We start from the raw sequence: 9,064 nt of genomic DNA, 5'->3' as shown, positions 1-9,064 counted from the left end.
CAGAGGTTTGAATATCAATTTTATATGAGATGAGAAACTTCCAGGTTGGAAATAAATCTATTCCAAGGAGCATCAGCTTCTGTAGCCTCTTGGGTCTGATTTGATCTTGCACTGGAAGGTAGAGGGATTGAGATGACCTTGTGGTTGTGCCCAGCCACTGACTCTTTGATGCAAAAATGCACAGACAAGGTTGACATCTGTGGGTTTGAGGTTGACTTCCAGTTCTGGTCCAGTGCTCCTCTTTTACCTTCCTGTGATGGAGAGGGTAGCAAGCAACGTGCTGGGATCTGTTTCCTTTTTTCTTTCCAAGCTTTTGCTCAGTGCTCCCTGCTGGCAGCAGCTGCTCCCTGGGGCTTCTAAAACTGAGGGTGCTGCTCCAGAAACAGAACAGAACAACCACCTTCTGGTCTGAAATCTGTCTGAAAACTGAGCTCCACATTGCCATGGATTGCACTCCCCCTCTACTTGGAGGAAGCTCGTCTGCAACAGAGGGCTGAGGCTCCCAAGTGTCAGACGGGTCCTGCTTACCTGACACGTCAGGGTGCAACTCAGGAACCTCCAGAGCGGAAAGCCACGCTAGGAGTTGTAATAATTCATATCCTCTGCGGGTTGGTGGAAAGAGGACATGAAACTCAGGAGCTTGCACCAGCTACACACGGTTCTCAGCACCAAATTTTAGTCCTCATGCATCACTGGGGGTTTTGCATGAGAATTAAGGTTTGGTTTTCTATGCAAATAAAATTTCTACCTCATGTCAGGTCTTCACCTGCATTTTTTTTTTACCTTTTTCTGAGCAGCAAAATCGTGGCTTATGCATTTGCAGCTAAGTAAGGCTGCAAGATTAGGTAAGCATGGTAATAAAGGGTTGTGGAAATGCACCAACCACAACTCAAAGTCACCGTGTAGGAGAATGCACATAGTTGGGGGTTAGGTTTATGAGAAATAAAGATCTGAATGATGCCGTGCCTGAGAGTCATGGGCCTTGTGTTTTCTTAATGCCAGGAGTGATTTATTTCTTGTAAACTGCTTTGCTCAATTGGGGCATCCAGTTACTACAGACCTTGTTTGGTATAAAAACTAACGGCATAGAAAAATATTGCTCTAGCAAGGTTTAACTGGTCGTCAGCCCAAACATGTGGCTGAACATGAATTCCACTGCTTGAAATATCCTCTGGTCGCTCAGCAACATCTTAATGTCAAGAGGAGATTATAGTCAGCGTTCCCGTTGAGCCGTGACTCAGAGGTACTGTATGGAAAGAGGACATTTCCAGCAAAAGCGTGATATGGAAACTAAACACAGTGCTGGAAATCTTCCCTCCCATAGAAAAAAAGAAATGTGAAAGGCTAGCTCTTCTGAAGTGGAAGTTAGGCTGCTGCTGGGAACGTTATGAAAATACACATTACATGCCTGGTTCCTCATATATAACAGTGTTTCACAGCACGTTTCATCACCCACCTTTGCCCTTCCTTTTTTAATTCAGAATTCAGAATTCAGAAAAGGTGCAGGAAGAGCTCTTCTTTCTAAACAAAAATAAGTGAAAAACCGCATAAAGGTGACATTTTTGCTAAGCAGGAGCTCTGATAAGTTGAAATGGTGTCATTTTGCTTGTGCTGCATAAAAGCTGGTTATTAACATACCTTAGATACTTTGAGAGGTATGGAAATGTTTAAAAAAAACATGGACTGAAGAGATTGGCCTCAGTGAAATTTACATTAAAAAACCCAAGGAGACACTTAAATATTCATAGTTTCCATTTCTAATCTTTCTCCACGTAAGTTTCCTGACATACATAATTCTTAACTATGTTTGTGAGATGCCTGGCATCCTGAGGTCAGATGCATATTTCTTGTTGGGATCCAGACTGGTTATTTTAAATGTTCTGATGCTGTGCAGGCTTGCACACCAGAGTAACTATAAAATGATCAGGATTATGTGCAGTTTTAAAGCCAGCCACATGGCTATGAATACTTATGTTTTTAAATTGATATATATATATATACACACACATATGTGTTTGCAGGATTGTGTGATAGAGAATTTAGATCAGAAAAATAAAAGTACCTCTGTGTGTACAAACACTTGGTTGAAGGGGCTAAGGGGAAATAAGGCAGAGCCAGTCTCATCTCATGGAGCCCAATCAATGAAGAAAAGACAGTGGGCACAACCTGAAATAGAGCAAATTCCACTTAAACATAAGAGAAACCTTTTCTGCTGGGTGAGTGGTCATGCACAGGAACAGGTTTTCCAGAGAGGTTGTGGAGTCTCCATCCCTGGGCATATCCAAAACCCATCTGGAAAGAGTCCTGGGCACCCTGCTGCAGGTGGCCCTGCTCTGAGCAGGGGCTTGGATTGGGAAATCTTCAGAGGTGCCTTCCAGACCCAGCAGTTCTGTGATTTTGCAATTCTGTTGCAGAGAGCACAATTACTTGGATTTATCTGAAGAATGATTTCCTCAGTTGCTTAACTTCATTAAAACCCATAAAAGTTTATAGAGAAATTAAATGGTGGCTTTTGTTCAAGGATAAATCTGCTCTGCTCATACATAAGATTACTTTAAAATCAATTATTTGTTTTAGGTCCTCTGGTGTATTTGGTAATCTTATGTAAAAGTAATGAATTTCACAGGTTCATCATTCAGATTGTTAAAAAGTTCTTTCCTCTCTTGTATTTGGAAAACTTTGTTTGCATTTCCTTTACTCTTTTAGTTCCTTCACTATGAGGAAGAATACATAGCAAAATTTGGTTTTGTTTTTTTCTCAAATATCCACTCATAAAATAGAAACTGTGCAAAATCAGCATGTGATAAATTTCATTAGCACTGGAATAAAAGTTGAAATAAAGAGGGTGAAGCAGCCTAAAAGATTTATGCATGGAGTACCCAGGTAGCAGATGTTGCTGAAGGGGTTGTCCATTAACATTTTTTTCAGTATATTTCTCTTTACTTGACAATTTTCTGGTTTTCTATGTGCAGGGATTCAGTTCCTAGCAGAGAATGGCCTGGGTCCTGTTATGACACTGGCCTTAGAAATGATTTGCCATGAGAATCTGAGCTGAATTTCACAACCAAGAACAAAGTTTATGGGTGTTCAAATCCTGAACTGGATATGAATTTTGTGGTTGGGGATGTCTGAAATATATGTTGTTGTTGTTTTTGCAGGACACCTGGACCTTACTGCTCTCACTGCATAAACTGCATTAAAAGTGGCTTCTTCCCTTAAAAAGCTAAAAGTTTTAAAGAAACCTCCACTTTTCTGCATTCAAAAGCCAACTATTCATTAGAACAGTCCTAGGCTGTCCACCCCTGAGGTGTGCCAATGTAGTGGGAGTGTCTGGTGTCTGGAGCTGGAATAAATCATCCAGTGGGATAGAGCTGACCACTGGCCACCCACTGGATGAGAATAACCCAACAGGTAGCCCTGGAGTAAAAGCCACTGAGGCATTGCTGGTCAGTATGATAAGGACTGAGATAAGACTTTTTTGTTCAAGTTGGTCATCTTTAGACAGTGTGGCAAAGGGGGTGTTTAAGAAGGGAACCACTGTAATGAAAATAGGCAAAGTGTAGGGATATTTATACTAAACTTCTTCCAGACTCAAGGGGAAAAAAGGTGTGAATATATCAGGAAAAAATAGCAAATAGACAACAAAGATTAAATTCACAGGCAGCTCAGAGCCTCTACTTCCTACGAGGAAAAGAAGTGCATTGAAATGATGCTGACTCTTGGAGAAGTGTAATTTGATTTGTTTTGCTGCAGTTTGGAGGAGAATCCAGGCTCTGGTTACTGTAGCACTAAAGATTCTCTTACTGCTGGCGTAAACAGGAACCTCTTCCAAGTGTGGATAAGCAGCAAAGGATGAAATATTTAATTATTCTGCCAGTCTAGAGGTGATCTGTCTGCAGCAGGCTTGGGGCCCACATGTGCATGGCAATGTGGTGAGGTATACCCCATTGCTGCTTTCACTGTGTCTTTTCTGTGGCTGGAAGTGTGCTTTGGTCCTCAGGGCTGTCAGCTGAGCATCTTTCCTGAGCTCTACATTTATTTTAAGAAGCAAATATCACTGGGCTGATGTGTGCACTCTGCCTTGATGAAGTCATTAATGTGGTTTCCAGCATACTGTTCATAAAATTCATGGCTGTACTTAATTGCTACCATGTTCTTCCTCCTCACATATTCTTATATTAATAAGAAAGAATGTTGAAAGGCCTAATGAGCTGCACACAGTAGAGGAATGCTTGAACTGCTGTTAGCTGGTCACATCACCACAGACATGCAGGCCAGTTGTCAAACAGGGGATTATGTGTCACTGAAGGTGCCGAGTAACAGCACAGCCAGCGAGGCGGCGCATCCCAGCTCTCCCAACCCAAATGTTGCCAGCAGATGCACAATGCTGGGTCTGATTGGGTGGGTGGGGAGAGAAAGGGGATGCTGCTTATTTGCTCTTAGAGTTCTGTTACCTTTTTGGTTGGCAACTCCTGTGATGCTGAGTTGGGGGCTCACTGAAGAAGACAACTGATATTTTCCTAGGGAAAAATAGGGTTGTTCCACTAGGGACAAATTTTCTTCCTGAGAATTCCTGTGTGGTGTTTCTGAACTTACATCTCTACAAAGGGCAAGGACAATGCCTGGGTTCTGACCAACCTGCTTAATTTGGGGCTTTCTTTTAGGGAGAGGGAAAAAGGTGAGAATGATGCTAACTAGATGTTGGACGTATCAAACAATTTTGTATCTTATCTAATTTTTTTGTTTTTAGCTTGCTAGAGATTTAAAGAGTTGCATTTATGTTACTTCATCTCTTTAAATGTTAAATTTCTTTCCTAAACAAGTTGTTATTGTGTTGCATGGTTAGCACCTTCACAATATTAATCCCCGCAGTCTGGGGATTTTATCCCTCAGTAACCTCTGCCTACCCCTGATCTTAAAGGTCTTTCCCAAAATAATGCTTCTATGTTTATAATCCTTCTCTGATCTTTTCCCTCTGAGCTCAGAAGGAGACTCAATGGCTTGCTTAGTTGTTACTAATTTTTGGAGAGCCAAAACTGAGATGAATCCCACTGCCTGTGATCAAGGCCAGCTCCCCAGCTGCTCCCCAGCCCCAGGCTGCATTGCTGGGAGGAGTTGTGCTGTGCAGGGTGGCAGTGCCTTGCACTTGCAGTCCTGTTCCTCTAACTCAAGTCTCCAGAGAAAGTCTGAGCACTGATTCTGCACATCAGCATTTCAAGGGCCTTGCCTCAATACCATATCCAGTGAGAACAAAATGTTTTCCTTTGCAGGCATGTCACAATGCAGTGAGGTTACACCAAGCAGGCATCCAAACTCAGCTACCTAATTTAGGCAAATACAGAGGTTGCTGGAGGACATGATCTGGGAGCCAGGATCCTCCTGCAGCTGGGTTAGCTGACCTGTGCTGCAGAGTGAACCCATGGCTGCAGAACTCAAACTACCAGGGTGGTTTTCCTTTGAGCCAGTCTTTCACACTGGCCTGAAGTTTTGTCTCTGTGGACAGCCCACTGCTTAATGAATGGGGGATTTGCTACTCTCAGCTGCAGAATTTGTTTGGTCCACTACTGAAGTGTGGCTTAGGAAGCACCTGGGTGTGCATAACATTATGTCCCACCTCTTGACAAGACTGGAAATGAGATTTCTCACCCACCATGGTGGGTGAAACATGCTGAAAGAAGAGTATAACTATCCTGATCAAGATTTAACCAGAAGGTGGTGAATATGAACTTCAATTTTAAATACCCTGGCTGCAGGAGCACCAGGAAAGAAGCCCTTTTTGCTCCCATCTTCCTCCAGAAACTGACATTCAAAACTTAGCAAGAAGCATTGTCAAAGTATTTGAGGGCTAAACAAACGTATCACCATCTGGAATGGGACTGCCAGAAAGAGAGTGAGAGAAAGACTCCTTTTTCACATGTAACTTGTTTAATAAAAATAAAATTCCTCTTGTGTTTCTGACATGGGACTGTAACCACTCCACCCTAACTCGCTTTGTCATGCTCAGATCTATGAAGTAAGAGGAAATTATGGAAATTTATCATGTCTGGGTTCTCAGGATTGATTATGACTCGCTGCTTTTATCTTCCAAACAGTCACTAAATCTAATTGCCTTGTTGTAATGGATTAACCCCTGTGGTCCACAGTAGCATTTATATTGTGTTCAAAGAGATTGTTTCAGAGTTAGGGTATTTTTTTCAGCAATATACTTTCATAACATGTAGGTGCTCTGTGGACATGACTCACCCTTTGTGGGTCTTGGGGGTCTAATTGGCTCATTGTTCTGCCTTTCTGCAGGGGATGAATTTTACATCACTGTGGGAGCAGGTATAGAAGGGTCAGAGGGCCTTCCACAGCATAACCATTTCTTTTAAATTACAAGGCAAACAGATTTTGAAACCCTGTGTTCGAACATCAGCATCTGTATTGTAATCAGAAACATTCCCTTGATGATATCTGTGGGATTAGTATTATTATTAGCCATTGTGCCTCAGCCTCTGGGGAACCTGAACTCTGGGGTCAGATCCCCAACTAGGAGCTGTATAAATACAGACCCTGTGTTAATAAAATTCCCACTTAAGCTGTCTTACACCGTGTTTGCCAAGGACTAATGGCTCACACATGGGCTCTCCTGGTGACTCAGTGGGTCCTGGTGACTCTCCAAGTGTTGGTGATGAGGTGGTAGGTGTGAGGCAAGGAACAAGAGATGGCTGTGGAGAGCAATGGAGTAAGCACAGGGTAAGGTGACAACTGCTGCTCAGTGTGACAGTCAGCAGTCTAAGTGTGATGGCACCCTAAATCCTGACCAGTGTCTCTGGAGGTGCAGTGGGAGAACCAGGATTTGAGGAGGGGCATGAAATGCAGTAAAAATGAAAAGAAAGTGAAAAATTCAGAGGTAAGGAGGACAGGATCTGCCAGTGCTAAAGGGGGAACATACAGGTCCCTGTTTGTATCAGAAAAAGGGAAGCAGAGTTCTCTGAGACAGAAAGAGAGTAAAATAAATGGCACCAAAAACCAGAGCAAGGTAATGCTGCAATTTGGAAAGCACTCATGAGATCTGATTTGGTGAAAGTTCAAGATGAAAAAAACTCCAAAGTGGAGATGGTGAAGCAAAAGCAAGGCAGAGGAAAACTGCACTGAAGGGTTTGGTAATATTATCATGTTGAGTTGTCTGGAAACAACTAAAAAAAATTAGTTAGAAGACTAGCAAAATTACAGGAATATATACTGGGTAATAGGGAAATCAGCCAAATCCTGAGGTCCCCAAGAGTCTCTGTTCCAAAGAGGGGTGATAGAGAAGCAGCTGGGCTTGAGTTCCATTTGGGGGAGGCAGTGGACACATGAAAAGAGAGAGGAGACACCAAAGGGAAGGGTAAGAGTGAGGAAGCTGGGGCAGAAACAATCACCACCAAATCAGAGACCAGCAACAGAGATGATCAGGAGAGTATGAACCATGCTTGAAGAACCCAACCTAAAGGGAAATTGCTGGTGGAGCAGGAATCTGACAATGGATGTCAGGACAGAGGTTAGACATTGAGATATGTTTTTGTGAAACACCCTATAACTGAGACTTGAATTAGGTCTGAGGTTCATAAAACAATTTTTAAAGGAATAATTTCAGATTCATTCTGAAGTGAATAGGAAGCAGTTGTGATCCAGGCTCCCCAGTCAGTAAATCTAATCTAACACATTTCATCACACCAGACATGATTGCAATCTCAGATCAGTGTAACTGAATGTTTAATAGCTTCCAGCAAAAGAATAGAGCAGGTGAACAAATGTCTTTAAATTGCTTGCTTTAAAGAAGGGCAAATTGTCTGATACATTTTTATGGGTGTACAATTGCCAATATTATTAATTTTATTTGACTATTTACTACATATGTTTAATTAAAACTATTGTGAAAATTCTTGTCTTAACCATTAGCAAAGTAATTGCTTTTAGAAATCTCATTCATTCTCAAGTTGCTTTCATATCCTGTTTGTCATACTGATAAGTGCTTAAATGAATTGCTTCACAAAAATTGTCACTGGAAAATGGAATCTATTTGAAGTCTGTTAAATGAAATTACTTTTCAATTAGAGAAATTGCAATGAAATGCTTTCCTGCTGTCTGTACAGCTTGAACAGCACAGTTTAGGTCGTGCTGAAACGGTTCAAGATGAACTTTTGTTTCACCCCTGAACTTGGTACAAGGGTTTCCAGAGGTTAGTTCAGGAGACTGAATTGCTGATCACTCACTCGACATCTTCTGACCCATCTTTAACTCTGATATTTTCCCACTGTAGCAAGTCATGAGGATTCACACGAGCAGGCTGAGATTCCTCTGTCTAGGGATACATTATTACTGTGGGTAAAACCATGACATCTTTGCAAACAACAAACCTTTCTTATCTGGGATGAGCTTAACTGTACTACTCAGAATCTGTATTGCAGAATAATTTATAGCAGTTCATTGGGACACAAGCTGATACAGAGAAGGAAAACAACATTTGTACATTTTTATGCACGAGTTTCTTCAGAGAGCTGCAGCTTTGGTTAACTGTTTCACTGCCTTTTAAGGCAATTTGTTAATGAGTGTGGACTGCAGAAATTTGCTTGTTAGGAATAAAAATTCCCTGCTGCTTTCCCTAAGCACATATTTTTATGCAAGATAAGGTACTTCTGGATGTTTCTGTGATGTGCTTCAGCAGCCATCTTTGAATAGCACTGCCACCTTGGTTTCAATTCTGTCTAGTGGTGCTGAGTTCCCCAAGTTAATTGTGTGTAGAGGCTTTTGGGACAGTGTTAGCCACGCTTGAGAAATCTGCTTTCTCTTCAGAGCCCAGTCAAGGGGGTTGTGGCTTCTCCACAGCCTCCCTAGAGAGAGCCTGGAGCCCTGTTCTGACCCTTCCAGGTGTGCTCCCACACTGAAGCTGTTCACATGTAGACCCACAGGTTCATGGCCTGAGGACCTGACCTTCTCCTTGGCACGAGGCCACAATGTTGTTTCATGATCATACACAAGTGTGTTTTGGCACATCACATGTAGAAGGCTAATCCCAGTGAAGAGAGTAAAAATATTAATA

Source organism: Cyanistes caeruleus, chromosome 2 (assembly GCF_971803275.1).
Source record: "Cyanistes caeruleus chromosome 2, bCyaCae1.hap1.1, whole genome shotgun sequence".
NCBI lineage: Eukaryota > Metazoa > Chordata > Aves > Passeriformes > Paridae > Cyanistes > Cyanistes caeruleus.
This window is presented reverse-complemented; position numbering follows the sequence as displayed.